This window comes from Lithobates pipiens, unplaced genomic scaffold (assembly GCF_037356315.1).
Source record: "Lithobates pipiens isolate NorthernLeopardFrog02 unplaced genomic scaffold, aLitPip1_a1.2 Scaffold_19, whole genome shotgun sequence".
NCBI lineage: Eukaryota > Metazoa > Chordata > Amphibia > Anura > Ranidae > Lithobates > Lithobates pipiens.
In genome coordinates, this window is record NW_027507764.1 from 123286031 (window position 1) to 123309209 (window position 23179).

Here is a 23179-nt window from a genome sequence, read left to right on the forward strand (position 1 = left end):
CAGTATATACACTATACACATTATATACAGTCTATACACATATACAGTATATACACTAGACATATTATATAAAATCTATACACATATACAGTATATACACATTATATACCGTATATACACTATACACATATACAGTATATACACTATACACATTATATACACTATATACACAGTATACACATACACAGTATATACATTATATACACTATATGCAGTATACACATACACAGTATATACATTATATATACACTATATACAGTAGACACATACACAGTATATACATCATATGCAGTATATACAATAGATACACTATATGCATTATATACACTATATGCAGTATATACACAGTATACACATACACAGTATATACACTATATGCAGTATATACAATATATGCAGTATTTACACTATATACAGCATACACAGTATATACAGTAAATACACCATGTACATTAACTGGGCTGTCGGAGCTTCAAGATGACTGTACAGACCAGGACAGGTCTGGGGGATCACAATACTGTACAGAGCATGACAGGTCTGGGGATCACAATACCGTACACACTGAACTGCCTGCAAAACTTTTTACTTTGCATAAAAAAAAAAAAATCAGAATCCATTTCCAGCTGCTGTTCCTCTGCCGGCCTGTGTACTCCTTCCTAGCAACTCGCATACATGCTGTTTTGTAGCAACGTCAGACACTTCCACACCGCTTTCCATCCCAAAGAATTAACCCTTTACAGCCGACAGGCGCTGGCCCTTAAAAAGATACGCACTCCCCAGTCAAATGATCGATTCCATTTGTAAACAGTGACCCGGCATTGTAAGTGGCAAGGGGACACCAGTTGTCATATATATATATATATATATATATATATATATATTATACATACAGAGTAGAGCCAAAGACAAAACTTTGAGAGGCTTATTAACCCCTGTCAGTTATTTTTTTTTTCTGACATCTGTTTCCCATTGCAATGATTTCCCTTCACTTCCTGTCCCATAGCCAAACAGGAAGTAAGTGGAAATCCCTCCAAAGTGAGGGAATGCTGAGTGTCCCCTACCACAGATATATCCTTCTATTACTGTTCTGGGGACAACCCAAAATGTTTGATTTTCTTTTACTTTCACTTTCGATGATAACAGTAAACAGAACAACTAGAGAGGGCGAGTCTCTGTAACGGGGACACAGACAGCTATAAAAACTGACAGGTGTTCTAATCCCTCTCCACTCTGCCCAAAACTTAAAAAAAGTTTTGACTTTAGTTATACTTTAAGGGGTTAAAAATGGAATTTCCCTTTAAGTACTCGTAACCCCCTGACATGCCACATTTGGCATGTGATTTTTTTGGGGGTGGGGGGGAAGCGGGTACCTAGTTTTCACAGGTACCCAGCTCCCACTTCCTCTCCTGGCACTGCAGCGCCAGAAGGAAGTTCACCTCTCCTCTTCCCTCCCTGCAATCTTCTGGGCCACATCACAGGTCCAAGAGAATTGCCCGGCCATTCAAAACGCGCATGCGCAGTGTACGCTTGACTGTGAAGCCACAGCCTGGCGCCCACACTTGCAGTGCCGGCACGGCGGAGAGGAGAGGGAGAGAAGTGAGGCTTCGGGTGGCCACATCACTGGACCGTGGGACAGGTGGGTGTCTGTTTATTAAAAGTCAGCAGCTAAACTTTTTGTAGCTGCTGACTTTTAAATGGGTGGAACTCCACTTTAAGCCCTAATTCACTTTGGAGTGACTTGTAATGCGATTTTACAGGTCAAATTGCATGACCAGTCACACCCTATTGTCGGCATTGGCACTGTTCAAATTGGTGCGACACCAACTTTGCGGTGCCGCATCAATTTTAAAAAGTACTTCCTGCACTACTTTTGGCGATTTCAGGTGCAACTTGGATAGATATCTGTGATTGAAGCCGCACAGATGTCTTCCAAGTCGCAGCTGAAGTTGCACTGACATGCAGCTTTAAAATCATGCAATTTCATATGAAGTCGCACAATGTTAAAACCGCATTCAGCGTGAACAGGGGCTAAATTCTATGTATAGCCAAAACTTTTTTCCCTTTTTTTAAGTTTTGTATAGAATAGGGAAGGGTTAAAACCCCTGCTGGGTTATTTTTTGCTCTCTGTGTACCATTGCTGACATTTCCTTTCACTTCTTATACCCAGGAAGTAAGAAGAAATCTTCTCTTGGAAACGGTGTCCCCATTGGAAGATTCCTCCTTACCTGTTGCTTTAGGGACAGCTCTAAAAAGTTGTATTTTCACTTTCAGAAGAATAAGAATATAATTCTATAGACCAGGGATATGCAATTACCGGACCTCCAGCTGTTGCAGAACTATAAGTCCCATGAGGCATAGCAAGATTCTGACAGCCATAAACATGACACCCAGAGGCAGAGCATGATAGGACTTGTAGTTTTGCAACAGCTGGAGGTCCGTTAATTGCATACCACTGCTATAGACAGTAATACAACTGTTACAGAGTCTAACCCTTCCCTACTTCTTTCAAAACTGAAAAAAGGATTTGTCTAGAGTTATGCTTTGAAGCATCATAGAATCCAAAATAATTTTTTTTTAGTTTGGTAGAATGTGGAAGGAGCACTGCCAGATCTTAATTGCTGTGTGTGTCCCCACTGAGGAGATGAAGGCCTCATTCACATGGTGCATACATAACCATACAAATGTAGAGGTGTTCTATGCATCCCCATCCACACAGTCTCTTATCTAAGAGGCAGGAATTGCTCATGGAACCCCTAGCAAGCTCTAGGGTTCAGTGGTTAAAAAAAACTATCAATAAATTATGTATTTATTACACTCATACTCAGTCACTATGCGATACGTTTTCTGTATTCTGCAAAAATCCTGGTTGATCCTGCTGCTCTTTATCTCCCCTTTGTTCATGTCCCAATTTCAGCTAGGGATTTTGCAGCTGTGGTGGCAACTCTGCACATGCCCAGTTTTCAGTGGGTTTCTATACTGAGCATTTCCTCCCTAACAGATCTAAGCTGCCCATGTGTCTATAGCGTGAGAGTCACACATGTGAACGTATACATGGTGGTAAATGACAGCTCACTCCCTCCCTGCTCCTCCGTGCCCACTAATTAGCTAAACACAATGGGGGCGGGATATTACATGTAGATTAATGGAGGCTTCACCTCCCCTCTTATTTTAAGACGCAGGCTGGAGGTGCGTGACACAGTCTGTGACTGGCAGAAATCTGCCCATACCATGTTGTTTACAAAAATAATAAATATTTGATTTCAAATATTTATTTGCATAACAGTTTATTATTTATATTAATTCTTTATTTTTACTCTGTATTCCAAAGGAATATTTATTTATTTATTTATTTATTTTTTACTTTGGGCACGTGACCAGCAGCAGAGTTATAGAAGCTCCCCCCTGCTTATGTTTCCCTGCAGACAGGCTGGGAAAGAACTAGGTCATGTGACAGCTCTATATCAATAAGAAATAAGGTATTTAGATTTTTTTAATTAAAATAATTACAGTGCCATCATCCATATACAGAAATAGAAGGAAGAATGTAAATTAAACAATGTGTGTTTAGCATCACTTTAAATGCTACATACCTGCATTTCACTGCAGCTCACCACATCTCCTGGCTATGTTGCTGTGTGCACGGCTCACATAGAAAACAATTCTCATTTCTATGTACCCTAGTGGTTACTGGAATTTAGCCAGCGTGGAAAATGTGTGAACAAGCCCCAAATTATGGGGGAAATCATTGAGATCAGTGAAACACAACTGTGGGTTTCTACCCCTTTCCCACTCATATAAAGTGTTACTAAACGCAGAACAGTAAAATAAGTCTGTATATTCAGTAAAGCATGCTTGTTATACTCACTGTGGAATTGAAGGGGTAATCCTCTGCATTGTGTAAAAAGGTTGTTTGATCCTGTTTTCTCTGATCCTCGCCTTCTTCCACTGTCCCCAATCCATCTCCTGATAGAACAAAGCCTTGGAGTCACTCTGCACATGCTCAGTTTCATATGTAGTGCTAGAAATTATTATTATTTTTTTTGTTGGGAGGGTGCATGTGATCAGTACAGGGCACCGTCCAGAGCAGCAGTCAGAGGAGAATGAAAACTCCTCCTATAAGCTTTAACCAGACACTGATAGAAGTCACAAGACTGCTATATACTGCTGATGAGAAAAGGTATTTAGCAGTTTATATGTACTAAAATAATTTCCATGTTCTGTGTACTGCGGGAGACCAGCAATAGTGAATGCAGGGTCCTGAGTTTAGTAACATTAAAAAAAAAATGATTTGGAGATTTTTGGTTGGGCATTTACTTTAATTATAATACGTGCATTTTCATTATTTTGTGGTCTGAGTGGATTGTTGTTGTGCAAACCCGTTTCTGAAGTGTTACTAGGAACAGCGGGATGACTTAGAGGAAGGATCCCTGGGTGGTGTCAGGATTAAGTAAGATTGGAGCTGGCAGGAATCAGTGCAATAAAATATACCAATTATACGTCTTCAGGGTGTCACCACATAGGTCAGGCACTGGATGGTTTTCCTGTGCTCTATCCAGCAATATTACATCGAAGGAGGCTACATGCATATGGGTGGTTTGACCCGTCAGCAACAAACCCCAGTGGGAGGCACAGGTGCCATGTCCAGGACCCACCGCTGCCTGCCTGTCAGAATCGATGACAGACCAAAGTATGCGCAGCCAGACTGTGTACTGAGCTGTACTTACATTTAGAGCCGTATGCATTCAGGGCAGGAATTGTGCATCCGGGCGTAGGGAAATTCCAACAGTGGGTAGCCCTGCCAGCTCAATAAAAGTCGAATACTAAGTCAGCTTTGACTTGATGAAAAATTGTCAGCTACAGGCATTATTTGGGTACTCTGACGGCCGTGCTAGAGGCCGTGGTGCACTGCGTTTTCAGAAAAGGGTTGTTTCTTTTTTTTTTTTCCTGCGTTGTGATGCCTTGGCAGATTATTATTATTATTTATTTATTTTTTATTTATTATTTATTCATTTGTTTTATTTTATTTATTATTGTTTATTATTTATTTGTTTATTTAAAAGTCAAAAATGTTCATTGTGTACTTTAGCAAGACGGTAAATCTTACACAAGGAAATAGTGAACGGTGCCTTGATACCCCTTGAGATTTTCCACATTTTGTCATGTTACAGCCAAAAACATAAATGTATTTTATTGGGATTTTATATGACCAACACAAAGTGGCACATAATTGTGAAGTGGAAGGAAAATGATAAATGGTTTTCAAAATGTTTTACAAATAAATATGTGAAAAGTGTGGGGTGCATTTGTATTCAGCCCCCCTGAGTCAATGCTTTGTAGAACCACCTTTTGCTGCCATTGCAGCTGGAAGTCTTTTTGGGGATGTCTCTATCAGCTTTGCGCATCTAAAGAGTGAAATTTTTGCCCATTCTTCATTGCAAAATAGCTCAAGCACTGTCAGATTGAATGGAGAGCGTCTTTGAAGAGCAATTTTCAAGTCTTGCCACAGATTCTCAATTGGATTTAGGTCTGGACTTTGACTGGGCCATTCTAACACATGAATATGCTTTGATCTAAACCATTCCATTGTAGCTCTGGCTGTATGTTTAGGGCCATTGTCCTCCTGGAAGGTGAACCTTCTCCCCAGTCTCAAGTCTTTTTCAGGTTTTCTTCTAAGATTGCCCTGTATTTGGCTCCATCCATCTTCCCATCAACTCCGACCAGCTTCCCAGTCCCTGCTAAAGAAAAGCATCCCCACAACATAACGCTGCCACCACCATGTTTTTTCACGGTGCGGATGGTGTGGTCGGGGTGATGGACAGTGTAAGTTTTCCACCACAAATAGCGCTTTGCTTTTAGGCCAAAAAGTTAAATTTTGGTCTCATCTGACCAGAGCACCTTCTTCCACATGTTTGTTGTGTCCCCCACATGGCTTCTCGCAAACTGCAAACGGGACTTCTTATGACTTTAGTTCAACAATGACTTTCTTCTTGCCACTCTTCCGCAAAGGCCGGATTTGTGGAGTGCACGACTAATAGTTGTCCTATGGACAGATTCTCTAATTTTACCACCGACACCGCTCCGGCCCCAGTGTGAAAGGGGCCTTAGGGGTATCCGAGTAAAAGGGGCTGAATACAAATGCACATCACAATAATTATAGAACAGGATGAGTCACAACATATTTTAGGTACAAAATGGCAAATGAAGATAAAGCTTTCCCGGCTCATAATAAGGGGTGTCATTTAAATCAAATGTATCTGCCTAGTGGGTGGAATCCCCTTTATAAATGATGCTACCTTCTGAGGCCCCTTTCACACTTGTGCGACTTTGGACATCAGAGTTGCATGACAAGTCGTACCCCGTGATTCCCAATAATAACCATTCATATCTGTGTGACTTCAAAATAGCCCCTGTACTACTTTGGTCTGACTTTAACCCGAGATGAGGTCCATAGACTTCGTTTGCACAGGCATTCCCTGCGTCAAAATAGTGGCCGCAAAATCACGTGACTTTAAAGTCGCGACAGTGTGAAAGGGGCCTGAGCAGGGTCTTGCCTGCATACTTTTACGTTTTGCCTAAGGAAAAAAAATGTTTTGCCTATAGTTCTAATTTAAACAAGAATTAAAAACCAAGAATGAAGAATCAAGCGGGCAAACTGGTAGTGTCATAATATGTGTGCATTAACGCACTGCAATGGAACACCTAAAGTGGAACTAAAGGCAAAATGTACTTTTTCATTTTGGACAGCGTAAGGTAGGATTATAACCCCTGTAAGATTTAGTTTTGCAATCTGTGTCCCATTTGGGAGATTTCTCTTCACTTCCTGTCCCAAAGCCAAACAGGAAGTGAGGGAAAATCCCCTGGTGCCAAACCCTTTGGAATAGGAAGTGCGGCCCATGGGCCTCAGCAGTCTGTAGTGGGAACATTGATTCGGGTAATAGCATTGATCTCTACAAGCCTCATGTAACATGTTCCCAGTTTCATACTGTCTTCTGCAGCATATCCCCAGCCAGAAATGTATCCTGTTCACAGTCTCGGACCCCCATTTCCCCTATTAGGTTTACACTTTTTCACTGTCCTCTCAAGCATTACATATATTGAACATAAGGTACGGTCCTTTGGTGATGTCGGGGGCCACATTTGAGGCCTCCTTTAGCTCATAAGTTGACAACCACTGCTCTAAGGTGAGGGAATCCCTGGTTGTTACCAGAACTAGTGTCCCCATTGGAAGATATCCCCACTATTCCTGTTCTGGGACAACACAAAATTTGGGATTTGCTTTTAATTTCACTTTCCATTAAAATGGTAGACAGGACAAATAATAGGGGTGCACCGAATGGGTTTTTTGGTGCCGAAACCGATACCGAAAATTAAAAATACACTAGGCCGAAAACCGAAACCGATACCGAAACAGCACCGATACCGAAAATGACTGTTTTTAAAAAATATTTTTATACAGGAGATGGTCAGAGACTGGGGACATGGTACAGGAGGTGGTCAGAGACTGGGGACATGGTACAGGAGGTGGTCAGAGACTGGGGACATGGTACAGGAGGTGGTCAGAGACAGAGAACATGGTACAGGAGGTGGTCAGAGACTGGCGACATGGTACAGGAGGTGGTCAGAGACTGGCGACATGGTACAGGAGGTGGTCAGAGACTGGCGACATGGTACAGGAGGTGGTCAGAGACTGGCGACATGGTACAGGAGGTGGTCAGAGACTGGCGACATGGTACAGGAGGTGGTCAGAGACTGGGGACATGGTACAGGAGGTGGTCAGAGACTGGGGACATGGTACAGGAGGTGGTCAGAGACTGGGGACATGGTACAGGAGGTGGTCAGAGACTGGGGACATGGTACAGGAGGTGGTCAGAGACTGGGGACATGGTACAGGAGGTGGTCAGAGACTGGGGACATGGTACAGGAGGTGGTCAGAGACTGGGGACATGGTACAGGAGGTGGTCAGAGACAGAGAACATGGTACAGGAGGTGGTCAGAGACTGGCGACATGGTACAGGAGGTGGTCAGAGACTGGCGACATGGTACAGGAGGTGGTCAGAGAGTGGCAACATGGTACAGGAGGTGGTCAGAGACTGGCGACATGCTACAGGAGGTGGTCAGAGACTGGCGACATGGTACAGGAGGTGGTCAGAGACTGGCGAGATGGTACAGGAGGTGGTCAGAGACTGGCGACATGGTACAGGAGGTGGTCAGAGACTGGCGACATGGTACAGGAGGTGGTCAGAGACTGGCGACATGGTACAGGAGGTGGTCAGAGACTGGCGACATGATAAAAGAGATAAATGCAGCCAGTGTTGCCCCCAGTGATGCAGCCAGTGTTGCCCCCAGTGATGCAGCCAGTGTTGCCCCCAGTGATGCAGCCAGTGTTGCCCCCAGTGATGCCGCCAGTGTTGCCCCCAGTGATGCCGCCAGTGTTGCCCCCAGTGATGCCGCCAGTGTTGACCCCCACTGATGCAGCCAGCTATGCCCCCCACTGATGCAGCCAGCTATGCCCCCCACTGATGCAGCCAGCTATGCCCCCCACTGATGCAGCCAGCTAAGCCCCCCACTGATGCAGCCAGCTAAGCCCCCCACTGATGCAGCCAGCTAAGCCCCCCACTGATGCAGCCAGCTAAGCCCCCCACTGATGCAGCCAGCTAAGCCCCCCACTGATGCAGCCAGCTAAGCCCCCCACTGATTCAGCCAGCGATGCCCCCCACTGATTCAACCAGCGATGCCCCCCACTGATTCAGCCAGCGATGCCCCCCACTGATTCAGCCAGCGATGCCCCCACTGATTCAGCCAGCGATGCCCCCCACTGATTCAGCCAGCGATGCCCCCCACTGATTCAGCCAGCGATGCCCCCCACTGATTCAGCCAGCGATGCCCCTCTGCAGTGAAGAGAGCCGTCTGGTTGAATAGAGCGCTGGGAACATCACAGCTTTCATTTCAATAGCTGTGTGTTCCCCCGTCGCGCGCCGTCACACACAGCCCCTCCCCCTTGTCCAGGCACTTTGATAGACAGATCACCCGTCCAATCTGGACAGGTGATCTGTCTATCAAAGTTCCCCGGACAAGGGGGAGGGGCTGTGTGTGACGGCGCGCGACGGGGAACACACAGCTATTGAAATGAAAGCTGTGATGTTCCCAGCGCTCTATTCAACCAGACGGCTCTCTTCACTGCAGAGGGGCATCGCTGGCTGCATCAGTCCTGCGCTATTCACCCCCATCATGGGCGGCACCAGGGGCGGGGCGGGGTGGGGGCGGAGCTCCGCCCCAGGCCGCGCCCCATTTTCGGCTCAATTATCGGCCGTTTTTTCCTTTCGGCAAATTGCCGAAAAGGGCATTTTCGGCCGATATGTTTCGGCGGCCGAAATTTCGGTGCATCCCTACAAATAGAGAAAGTGAATCTCCCTAATGCGGACACAGACAGCAATAAAAACCTGACAGGTGTTCTAATCCCTCTCTACTTTATCCAAAACCTAGAAAAAAATGTTTGCCTTTAGTTATACTAAGAGTGTGTGGCCCTTAAAGTGTTTGTAAACCCTTACATTATACCCAGTAAAGTGACTGACCTTGAGTGACACACATAGATTAAACAAATCATCCTACATAAATTGTACCTGTTTATCTGTAGTCTTCTCTTTTCTACATCCATTCAAAATCCAGAATAACTGTCAATACTGCTATCACCTCCCCTGTCACCTTATTTCTCTTGATGTCAGGAAAACTTGTCTGAAGTGATTTATGCTGATAGCAGAGGAACAAAGCAGCAGACAGAAATGACACTAAGGCCGCGTACACACGCGGGGACTGTTCGCTCAACTTTGTCCGTCAAACAGTTTCAGCAAACAGTCCGCTCAAAATTAGCATGGACGGACTTGCCCACACACGACGAACGAACAGTTTGCTGAAACCGTGCGCGATGACGTGAACGGCACGTACGACGGGACGGAAAATACGACGTCCTATACACTGCATTACAACTTTCGGCGTGTAAATCCTTTCTGAGCATGCGCAGAACTTAGTTTGACGAACAAGCCTACACACGAGGGGACTGTTCGCTGAAACCAAGTTTCAGCGGACAGTTTTTCGGAATTTCCGAAAAACTTTGTTCAGCAGACTGTTCGCTGAAACTGTCCGCTGAAAGCCCACACACGGGCAGACTGTCCGCCGAAACACTGTTCAGCGGACAAAGTTGGGCGAACAGTCCCCGCGTGTGTACGCGGCCTTAGCGCTCTGGATTGAGACAATTACACACTATAGAGGGATATGCTTTATTTATATTTCATGTCTGAGGTTTGCAACCACTTTAAGGAAAACATACAATGTAGCTTGTAACAAGAGGAAAAAGTGAACCTGCTGCCCATTTTATCCAAGAAGACCGTGAATAGGCCTGTTTTTACAGCTTGAGCTGTCTTGTTCTGCATGCAGGCAGCCCATGTAAGGGCTCCTTCACACGGACGTGTCCGTGTATGGAGCCCACTGAGCAGGAAGATGACAGGTCCATCTCTGCACACTGTGTAGGGACGAACCTGTCAGAACACCGCTCTCCCCAATGGGGGATTGGATGAGGACGGACCGTAGAGTCTGTGGTCACCCGATCCGATCCTCAGACGGATGGAAAAGTAGGCTTTTCCTCCGTCACACTTTTGCGGATCGCAGCGGGTCGGATGTCAGCGGAGTTTCTGTTCAGGTCCACCTGAAAAACTGACAGGTGGACCTGAACGGACAGTCCGTGTGAAAGCGGCCTTAAGTGTATGGGGATGCAGCTTCTGCATGGACACAGACGCTTTTCCAAACCTGACAGGCATGTGGCTGCGGATGATTAACCCTGAACGCATACTATTCACTGTCTACTGGCCTCAGCGCCCCTCTCAATGAGCTGTAAATAGGGGTAGAAAAATTAAAGAATGGTGATGATAGGGCAGTAAAGACAGAGATCCCTTCTCTCTACTCCCCCATTACAGTTCTGAATCAGTTTAAAGGAGTTGTAAAAGTTTGGGTTTTTTCACCTTAAAGCATCCTATGCATTAAGGTGAAAAAACACCTGTTGGTGACTGCCCCCTCGTTTTACTTACCTGAATCTCTCTCTGCCCGGGGTGCTCGGCTCTGATTGGATAGATTGATAGCAGTGCAGCCATTGGCTCCCACTGCTGTCATTCAAATCCAATGACGTGGGCACTGGGGGGCGGGGCCGTGTCCTACATTTGGTCTCTATGGACACTGAATTCAGGACTCGGAAGCACGCCCGCAAGGTAACACTCCAGGAGAGCGCTTCTCCTAGGGGGTTATCTGATGTGGGGAGGAGCCGAGAGAGCCGCCAGGAGACCCCAGAAGACCATGTTCAGGGCAAAATGACCTGCAGAGTGGAAGTAAGTATGACAGGTTTGTTATTAAAAAAACAAAATAAAAAAACAAACAAACCTTTAGTGTCACTTTAAGGCTGGGTTTAAATACTATATATGTGAATTGGATGCGTTTTACACTGAATCAAATTCGCATGAGTGTCAAAATGCGTGAGTGTGATCGGCTTTCGATGGAGCCGGTTCACACATGTTTGAGGCGGCTGTGATGTGAATTTGAAAAGGGTCCTGTACGTTTTTGGGTCCGGTTCAGGTGCAAATTCAGGGAAAAATTTGCACCTGAACCAGCGAACACAAACGCACAGGACACGGGACTGTAATCTGCAGCCAAACCTGTGTGAACCCGGCCTTAATGAAATCTTGAAATGGCTGTCCCGAAAAGTCTTATCCAAAATAAAGGCCATGGCGTTATCCATAAAGTGTACAAACCGGCAACTTGACAGCTTCTCCATAGAAGATTTTATTGTAGCATTACAGCAGTAACATCAGTTACATCATCCAAATTGCGTTGTTATGGGTTCACTGATTTCCTTAGAATGTCCTTCTGTCCTGTGCCATGGTATCTCCTGATTGCGGTTGGTTTAGGTTTGTTCTTCCATATCGGTCAGGAAAGTTCTCCTCTGTTAGGTGAAGCTGATAACACTGACAATCCCTTAGAGTAAACACTGGCAATTCTGACATACTGAGCTCTTTATAATAAAGTGGATTCTACATAACCGCACATTAGACCTGTGTATGAACAAACTACATACAACTACTCGTGTGTCATGGCTTGTCAACAGTACGCTGTGTGTACAATCCCGTATTTATCATGCAACCAGGAGGTAAAGGTGCCCCGTCCAGCCCCGGTGCCTGCAGCTGGTCAAAGTCTATAACAGGCTGAAATATGCTGTGGCTGGATGTGATATCGAGTGCTATTTGTGTATAGGGCCCTATGGGGGGAATTTACTAAAACTGGAGCATTTGGAATCTGGTGCAGATGTGCATGGTAGCCAATCAGCTTCTAACTTCAGCTTGTTCAATTAGGCTTTGATAATAAAACCTGGAAGTGGATTGGTTTCTATGCAGAGTTGCACCAGATTTTTAATGATCTAGTTTTAGTAAATCTTCCTTGATGCATTTCGAGGTGTATGTCTATAACACAGGGTAGCTGCCTTTTTTGCAAATTTAAGTACCACTCTGTACAGCGTCCAGCCACAGCATAGATTAATCTGTCATACATAGACTTTGACAGGCTACAGGCATCGGGGCTTCACGTTGCACCTGTGCTTCTCGGGCACACAAAATGGTTGGGATTGGATGCCCAGTGTACAAGGGGCCTTATATGTGTAGCATATAGTAAGCATACTAGCAGGTTGGCTCTAGAGCAGGGGCGTCAAACTCTGTTTCATTGCAGGCTGCATCAGCATTATGGTTGACCTCAGAGGGCTGGTTGTATCTGCAAGACTATATAAATTTATCTACTCTTTATCATATTAAAAATTGCCTCTGCCTCCCGATCATTACTGGTTTTAGTAATGACAGCTGTGAAGAGCAAATGTAGACCAGCACGGAACCCTCCCACTTCTGTAGCAGATGATGCCAGTGTGAAAAGGAGGGTCACACACTGCTGGTATCATCCTCAAAAAACTTTATTGGAGCAGCCGTGTGCGACCCTCCTTTTTAACTGGCACAGAATAGTATTATTATAATAAGTATTAGCAAATGTTCAGAACACCCCCCTCCCCTTACATGAGATGTGGAGAGCCTCTTCAACCCATCAGAAGTCAAGAGTCCCCCATCCTGCCATACATCACCGTGCACACCCCCCTACCTTCTGCTGCTGCAGGGAAGAAGCCGGGGTGGAGATGAGAATCAGAAAATGTAGGGTCTGGAGGAGGACCAGAGGAGGGCTGAAGTGTGAAGTGCTAAATGTGATGGATTGGAGGTAGCCTGATGTAAACGGACACAGGCCATCACAGGTCGGCCACAGTCCGCTGTCAAAATGCACACACAAACTGAACATGCACATCTGTCACAAAACTGCATCTGTCCATTCAGCTCTATTCAGCTGGGGGCTTTTCACAGATTCTAAGCTGAACGCAGTGCAGTACCCTGTGCAATAGGGCCCTTATGCGATTATCTCCTATGGTACACCCAATCAGGGCATTACTTATTATAAAGACAATAAAGTTACTATATTAAAGGGATTGTAAAGGGAATTATTTTTTTTTTTTTAAATAACAAACATGTTATACTTACATCCACTGTGCAGCTCGTTTTGCACAGAGTGGGCCCGGACCTGGTCTTCTGGGGTCCCTCGGCGGCTGTCTCGGCTTCCCCCCTCAAGTACTTCTCACATTCATGCGAGCTCCCTCGCATGGTGAGAATTACTTGCGGGCGCGCTCCCGTGATACACAAGGCGGCTATAGCCGCTCACTGTATCACTCGGCCCCGCGCCCCCGCCATGCTGCGTCATTGGATGTGATTGACAGCGGCGTGAGCCAATGGCTGCGCTGCTTTCAATCCATCTACTGTAACAAATCAACAGCCAGGGTGAGCGGTGAAGAGGATGTCGGAGGGGAGCGCGGGACTTTTGAGGGGTCAGGTAAGTAAAACGGGGGGGTTGGGAGGGGGGCGGCACTGTCAGATGTTTTTTTCACCTTAATGCATAGAATGCATTAAGGTGAAAAAAATGTTTACCTTTACAACCCCTTTAACCGCTTGAGATCCACGCTATAGCCGAATGACGGCTACATCGCAGACCTGCTTTGCCGGGACGGCGTCTATTGATGTCGTCCCGTGCACGAGCGGCCCGCGCGCTCCCTGAGGGGAGCGTGCGGCACGCTCTGTGATCAGCGAGTCAATGAGACTCGCCTGATCACGGATCGGAGCAAGGGGTCGATCCCGACCCCTTACCATGTGATCAGCTGTCAGCCAATGACAGCTGATCATGTGATCACAACAGAGCCGGTAATCGGCTATTTTTCCTTTAACTATAAGTAGGTTGCACTGGCAAGGGACAGGTGGGTGCTGTCAGCGCGAGGAGAAAAAAAAAAGGCGGATCACCGGCGGCCGTGAGAGGGACTTCAGTCCCGATCACGGCCAATTCATCAGTGCCCACCTGCCCCCTGCCAGTGCAACCTACTTATAGTAAAAGTGCCACCTATCAGTACCACCCCTTAGTGCCCATAGTGCCACTCATTAGTGCCCATAGTGCCACCCATCAGTGCCCACAGTGCCACCCATCAGTGCCCACAGTGCCACCTATCAGTGCCCACAATCTGCCTCAACAACAGTGCTGCACCTCATATGCCACATATCCGTGCCCATCAGTGTCATCTACCAGTGCCCATCAGTGCTGCCCATCAGTGCCCAGCAGTGCCACCTATCAGAGCCACCTATCAGTGCCATCTATCAGTGCCCATCAGTCCCATCTATCAGTGGTACCCATCCGTGCCACCCATCTGTGCCATCTTATCTGTGCCCATCTTTGCCCATCAGTGCCGCCTTATCTGTGCCCATCAGTGCTGCCTTATCTGTTCCTATCGGTGCCACCTTAACCATGCCTATCAGTGCCCACCAGTGCAGCCTATCAGTGCCCACCAGTGCCGCCTCATCAGCGCATTTCAATGAAGGAGAAAAATGACCTGTTTGCAAAATTTTATAACAAACTATTAAACATAATTTTTTTATTTTGCATCTTTTGTTGTTTGTTTAGCAAAAAATAAAACTCCCAGCTGTAATTAAATACCACCAAAAGAAAGCTCTATTTGTGGGAAAAAAATGATAAAAATTTCATTTGGGTACGGTGTTGTATGACCGCGCAATTGTCATTCAAATTGCATTAGCGCTGAAAGCTGAAAATTGGTCTGGGCAGGAGGGGGGTTTAAGTGCCCAGTAAGCAAGTGGTTAAATAGACAAAGAAGTTAAAGAAAAAAAAAAAGATGGGCAGACTCAAAGAAGTACTCTTTTTCTGCTGTCACTTTTTTATTTTTCTATGTGAAGACAGGGACAGGGGAATTCAACAAAGCCCTAACAATGCTTTTCTGGTGGTATGGTCTTTACTGCGGTAGACAGACTTGTGCGTAGAATGGGCCACGAGCGTACTGATTAGCATACTCTAAGCCCTTGTACACATGGTCGGACATTCCGACAACAAAATCTGTCGGATTTTGTCCGAAACTGTTGTTGCATACACACGGTCAGACAAAGTTGTCGGAGAATCCTATCGTTTGGAACGTGATGACGTTATTTAGTTGCAACTGGACTACGTTCAGGGTAGTAGCCAATAGCTTTGGTCAAGGAATTTGATCTGAGAATGCGTGGCACTTTGCTCGATCGGAATTCTCTACAAACGATCGGACAAAGTCCGATCGGATCATGTTGTCGGAAATTATTTATATCCAGCTCTCAAACTTTGTTGGTCAGACATTCCGACGAAAAAAGTCAGATGAAGCCCACACACAGTCGGATTATCCGACAACTCAATCCGATTGGACATTTTCTGTCGGAATGTCCGACCGTGTGTACAAGGGCTTAGACCCCCTTCACACTTGGGCAGTTTTCAGGCGCTTTAGTGCTGGAAATAGTCTCTGCTAAGAGCTTGAAAACCACCTACTATTCATTCCAGTGTGACTTTTCACACCCAGGTGGTGCGCTTGCCGGACATTGAGAAAAGTCCTGCAAGCGACATCTTTGGGGCGGGTTGGGGGCGCGGTTTACAGCTCTCCCAAAACGCTCCAGCCCATTGGAATGAATGGCGCCTTAAAAGCAATTTAAAATCACTGCAAAACTGGAGTTTTAACCCCCTTTCTTGGGGTTAAAAGCGCTCTGCCAGCGGCCGAAAAGTGGTGCAAATGGCGCAGCTTAAACAGCTGTAAAGCACCACTATAACGAGCCGTGCTTTAGCGCTGACGCAGCCAGGGCCCCTGTGTGAAAGGGATCAAAGTGCATTCGTACTCCCTCTAGCTTGCAAGCTGACAGCCTGTACAGAGGTAGAGTCTGAAAGCTGGACGGAGTCTGTGCAGGAGCCTGACATTGTATCCTCGATGTGCTGATCGTAGGTGCATTACTTTGAGGCTTCTGTTAAGAAAGAAATAAATGCACATTTTTAACCTGCAAAAAATGTGCATTTATTATTTCTTAGTAAAAGGTGAATGTAGCGTTTAATTCCCCTGATTTTATGTTTTTGATATTTTTTTTTTATTACTTTCTTTGTTTAGGACCTCATTACAGATACATTTTTCGGCAAATAAACAAGAGCCTCAGGCGCAGCTGAGCAGTATTGGTACAGTGGTGGTGGAAAATCCGGAGGCAGGGGATTTTTGGTTTTTGGCTAGACATACATGCTAAAGATTGCCACACACTTGTTTGTTGGGAAATCGCTCCTTTTTTAATATTTGTAGTAAATGTTATGTCTGGGTTTGAGTTTGTTTCAGCTTGTTAGGATGAACCCAGAGGACTGTATGAATCACACGCCTTCATCCCGCTAACCGCGACACGCTGTGTCTGAAACGATGACGCATGATCATGCAGTATGTATATGTATGTGTGATATGTACAGCGTGAGACTGCTAAATTGATCTTTTATTGGGATGTGGTTGCCAAGCAATTGCAATTTAATATTGGCATAACCTAATGTTTTTTTTTTCTTTTGTATGTGAGGTGATTCATTGAAGGATTTTCTGTGAGGAAACTTAATGAATTAGTCACACATAATAAAAGGGCAAAAAAGCCATTAGAGACTATCCTACACAAATCTATGGCTGAGATTGTGTGTGCGGCTGTGTGAAGGATGTGATCTCTAAGCATGGACATTGTCTCTGGCCACCAAGATTGTGAGAGCTGTGAACACCCTATCCTGTGCCACATGGAAGATTCCAGTAATGACTCATAAATCAATCTCTTCTCACACTTGAAATAGCTGTGAGGCCTGGACAGGCTGATGTACTGTATGTACTACACTAGAGGATGGTGGTGGGCACCTGCTACAATATAGGGGCCTCCCACTAGGCCTCATACTACTAGGCCTTCAGCTCTTCCAATACAGGTTCATGGGTATTTTTGTTTGAGATGATACCTATGCACAGCAGTTGTATCATTTTAAAGTGTATTTAACATGAAAACTTTTTTCAACAAAATATAAAGTTCTGGTCCTCCTGCAAGTTAACGGCATAATGTGCTAGTATGTACCACATACAAGCACTTTATGACAGACTGACCAATAATACTGATTCCTCCAGTGGTGCAATGTCACCGCTACCAGTCTCCCTTCTCTTTCGTGGACTTCTGCCATTTGAATGGCTGAGCTGCGATGATGTCACTCCCGCACATGCGCACGGAAGTCACAATCACTACACAGTGCTCTGGGTTGATGGTACAATTAGCGTGTCCTCAATTTGAAGCACAGTGCGCATGCGCCCGGAAATTCAAAATATAGTAGATTAAGGGCCCTTTCACACCGAACGCAGTTAGATGCAGTTGGATGTGTTTTAAACTGCACTCCAACTGCATAGACAGCCCAAAATCAAGGTAATCCTGTGGGCATAGTACACATCATTGCAATGCAGTTAAGCTCAGTTAATAAAAAGTAGAACATGCGCCATTTTTTGCCACTGCAAATGCAGGGAACGCGCTACAAACGCACTACAAACACGCTTCAAATGCACCACATCACACCTCTTTAAGCCAAGAAAGCCAAGCCAAAAAACGTATAGAAAAATGCACTGCAAACGCAGTGCTAAATGCAGCACAAAACACATTCAAGCGCATGTCAAGGGCACTTCAAACGGGTTTCAAATGCATGTACACATGCAGTCAAAAACGTGCAGTTATGTGCAGTTTCTAGTGTGAATGGGTCCTAGACGTCAGCTTATCTAAAGGCCGGTTCACACCACATGCAGTCCAGTGCATTTTTCTGTATAGAAACACAGATAGTAGGTTATATGGTTTCAATGACTTAGTTCACACCAGTGTGGTCAGTTCCAGGAAAAAAAAGTAGAATACGCTGCATTTTTTTCTGCACTGAATTGTTGGAATGCAGTAAAACACATGTCCCCATTTAAGGTGAAGAAAAAAGAGAGGGGGAAAAAATGCACTGGAAAATTTGGAAACGCATCAAAAACACGCTTGCATAAATGCATCTGGGCTGCGTTTCTGTGGTGTGAACTCGCCCTAAAGCCAAAACATTTTTATTTCAATAGAATAGAGGAGGCTTAGAAGCCCTGTCAGGTTTTACTGTGTCCCCAAGAGTGAGATTCCAGATGTCCTGGTGCCCTTTTTCACTGGGAATGAAAGTGAAGGAAACCCCAAAATTTTGAATTGTCACCATTACAGTAGTAATTGTGAAATCTTTCAGTGGGGACACTTGTTCCAATGAAAGATGACTAAGGCCCAGTACACAAGACCGGTTTTCCCGTCGGAATAAATTCTTATTTTTTTCCGACTGAATTGCTCTGAAAATGTCTTGCGTACCCACGATCACACCAAAGTCCGATCGTCAAGAACACGTATGACGGGACTAGAAAAAGGATGTTCAATACCCAGTAGCCAATAGCTTCCGTCTCGTACTTGTTTCAGAGCATGCTTTTGGTCTGTCAGAACAGCATATTGATGAGCGTTTTTCCCAATAGGAATTGGTTCCGTCGGAAATATTTAGAACATGTTCTCTTTCTAGGTCCGTCAGAATTTTTGGAAAAAAAAGTCAGATGAGGCATACACACGATCGGAGTATACGATGAAAAGCTTCCATCTGACTTTTTCTGTCGGACATTCCGCTTGTGTGTACGCGCCATAATAGAAGATTTCCCTCATTTTGGAGAGTTCTGCTCTTGCTTCCCATTATATCTATGGAACAGGAAGTGAAATTAATTCTCAGGAAAGGGACACTGATAGCAAAGGAGCACTGACAGGGGAATTCATCTTTTCTTTTACCAGGGGTCTCCAAACTACGACCTGCAGGCCAACTCCAGCCCACTGCAATATTTTATCCAGCCCTGATTGGGGGGGGGGGGGGGGGGTTGGGGGCTCAGATGTTTATTTGGAATTTCTTTGCTTTGTTTTACTTATTTTTTTCAGTTGTTTGAAAAAATAATGTTACACTGAATACAAAAAACTCAAAAGAACTAATTAATTTCAATTTGAATCATTCATTTGTAGGTCTACTTTTTACAGTCTGCATATACAGTATATGTAAAATATAGAATGTGGCCCTCAAACTGAAGTTTTGGTGACTTCTGCTCTACTCTACCCAATACTACAAAAGAGAAAAACATTTTGGCTTTGGGTATTCTTTATTCTCTATTCCCTGTTACCACAAGTCACTTATAAAGAGAAGACCAGCACTGTAAAGACACATCTGTATTTACTGTGTCCTAAAACGCTGCCGCTTCACTGCAAGTATTCAATCTTTCCAGGTGGGTCAAATACACACTCCCCCCCTGCACACAATGGTTCCTCCCGCTGGCTTGTATGTCTTGTATTGATCTACATAAAGGCAAGAGAAAATACAGCGTGCTGCAGGGGGAATACCCGCAGTGGCCTAGGAGAAGTGCAGCAATGGTGTTTCAAGGCACGTGTTGCATGAAAGGTAAATATAGATGATGATCTTCCCTACAGGGCAGTCCTGTTATTTTTTTTACGTGCATTAATTTGGAATGAGTTTCTATTCATGACAATAAGTTACCCTATTCATCTAAAAATAATACAGCACAATGTACCCTATGTTTAGATGACTGCACTGGCAGAAAAATCCATCTGAGGCATTTTTAGCTGTTGAAGACAGAGGCATCAAAAAGTGTCCAGGAACCCCGGCCGGCGGTATGTGTGTACCATAACACCTCAATGGAAACATTATTTTCCACAGATTGGTGTTTGTTGTTATGGAACGGTTCAGGCATAGACATCCAGAGCCTTTCCTGTGGAGGTAAATACGCTCATGCTGTGCCAGCACTCACACACAGTCCAGGGCCTTGTTTTGGGAAAAGGGAAAATTCTCAGGGGCCATGTACATATTCTATCTCATCAACATGTTTCCCACAAACTGTGTTTTGGAAAGTGATTTATAGTGGAAAAAAAAAAAGAAACTGGCTTAGAACATTAATGTAACAAATGCAGCATGTCTTATCACATGGACACTAGCCCGACATAACACCAGCTGATTTTAGTGTATGTAAACCCTGACAAAGAACTTTTATTATTTGCTCGCTTTGGGTCTGCTAAATACAAAATTGAACGCGTTTTGTCATATTTGTTTAATATATGCAAAAAATGCTTGTTGATACTGACAGAAATCTTATCAGCTGATCGCTTCCTGTGCTATCTGTCTGTACACAAGGAGGGGTTATGGGGATGAGGGGAAGTCATGAAGTAGGCAGGGCTGACACCACTTGCTTAGGAATTCAAAGCTGTGTTGTCATGTCAAAGGGGAAGGTAGGAGAATATTATTTTTCGGACAGCAACAGTTATTGCTCTGTACTTGCAGGGTGTTTAACCACTTCCCACCCGCCGGCTGTCAAACGATGGCTGGGCGGCGCAGCTCTTGTTCTGGGTGGACGTCATATGACCCGTGGGGGGGCACATTGTGGTGATCGGTGGTGCGGTGTGTCAGTCTGACCGCTACACCGATCTGGGTAAAGAGCCTCTGACGGAGGCTCTTTACCATGTGATCAGCCGTGTCCAATCACGGTAATCACGATGTAAACAGGAAGAGCCGTTGATCGGCTTTTCCTCCCTTGCGTCTGACAGACGCGAGTAGAGGAGAGCCGATCGGCTGTCCTCCTGACAGGCGCGTCTGTGCTGATTGTTCATCAGCACAGCCCCCCTCGGATGCCCACCCAAGACCACCAGGATGCCGCCAGGACCACCAGGGATGGCCATCACACTGGACCACGAGGTATGCCACCCTGGACCATGAAAATGCCAATCAGTGCCCAGGCTTATTCTATTTTTGTTTAGCAAAAAAAACAAAAAAAACGCAGAGGTGATCAAATATCACCAAAATAAAGCTCTATTTGTGGGAACAAAATGATAAAAATTCTGTTTCGGTACAGTGTAGCATGACCGCGCAATTGTCATTTAAACAGCGATAGTGCTGGAAGCAGAAAATTGGCTTGAGCAGGAAGGGGGTGTAAAAAATTTCCCTGCAAAGTAAAGGCATAATATGTTAGTATGCATCACATACTAGCACATTACGTGACACCTGCAAACGAAGCCAGTGTCGTCTCCGCTGCAGGCTGCATCCATCTTTGACCGTCTTCTTTCCGGGGCCACGGACTCCACCTGTGTGACTGACCGGAGCCGCCGATCAGGGATGCCAATCAGTGCCCAACAGTATAAAACAGGGGGGGTACTAGTGCGCACAACCTAATACCTAAACAAATCGCCAGGAAGCTGCCAACATATGAAGTTGATCTCAGCACAGTAAAATAAATATTTGTAAATGACATGTGGCACTACCTCACTTAACTATGATAATTCAATTAGTGGGAAAAAAATATTAGTGAAAAAAATGAATAATCATCACGTATATGATCAAGTGCAATATATATAAATAAAGTGCAATAGTGATAAATGTGCAAACATATAACAGAATATTGTGCAAAACGACTTATAAGTGCAACAAACTTCTAAAGTGCAAAAAACTTTCCAAAGTGCAGTCCGTGCTAAGCAGTAGTTAAACACTACGATGATGTGAACCATCAGAAATTTTATACATCAAGTCCCACAATATTGCAATGTATTAGAATCAAATCTTCTTATAATAGTTCATCCAAAATCAATTAAAGTGCAAAGCTGGGTGGAGTCCACCTCCAAACAGTGCAAATCCACCAATCCTCTGTGCTCAGTGCAATCCGTGGTGCGCCCCCTGTTTCCCCCAGCCTCTCACCTCTATTAGCAGCCACTACAGGCCATATGACGCTGTATGAGTGATGACTGTTACTCTCACATTCACTAAGTCACTTCCCACAGTTTCAACACGCCATATAATATAACATGACCTCGGTTTTCACAGCCACATAAAATCCGGTCATATGGTGAGGGAAAGAAGAATAAGGGGCTCCAATATGTATTATGAATAAAATTAAGCTTTTAATATTCCACATAAACACTTACATAAAAGTAGGATAAAAAGCGCTGTATACAATGGATACTTCCGGTCTCGGCCGCGACCGGAAAGGACGACGACACCTGGCTCCTCCCTGATGCGTTGCGTCACAGTTCACGTGACTTTTTCAAAGGAGTCAGGTGCCTGTAATCAGGTTTAAATAGTGTCTAGCGCTGCCATAGCAACAGCTAATACTTCCGCAATATTAAAACAGTATTATAATAAATAATAACAGTATTATAATAAAGTCATGTGAATGGTGACGCAACGCGTCAGGGAGCAGCCAGGTGTTGCCCTCATGTCATATGGCCTGGGTGAAAATGGGCTAAGGCTACTTTTAGACCCCATACACACTATTAGATTTTCTTCTGATTTTTTTCTTCAGATTTACCAAAACCGTGTAGTCCAAGGGCCTGCCTGATTGCATACAAATGGAAACTCTAATGCCCCGTACACACGATCGGAAATTCTGCCTGCAAAAGTCGGATGTGAGCTTTTGGTCGGAAATTCTGACCATGTGTATGCTCCGTTGGACTTTCGCTGGCGGAATTCCCGCCATCAAAAGATTGAGAACAGGTTCTCAATTTTTCAGTCGGAAAAAGTTCCGATCGGAAATTCTGATCGTCTGTACCAATTCTGACACGCAAAATTCCTACGCATGCTCGGAAACAATTCAACGCATGCTCTGAAGCATTGAACTTCATTTTCTCAGCTCGTTGTAGTGTTGTAT

The 23179-nt window shown here is 44.9% G+C and overlaps 1 protein-coding gene across 1 annotated transcript in view; it reads left to right on the forward strand.

Annotated features, from left to right (window-relative positions):
- Window positions 1-23179, forward strand: part of LOC143996262 (mitogen-activated protein kinase kinase kinase 3-like) — a 251446-nt gene that overhangs the window by 675 nt on the left and 227592 nt on the right. The window lies entirely within an intron of this gene.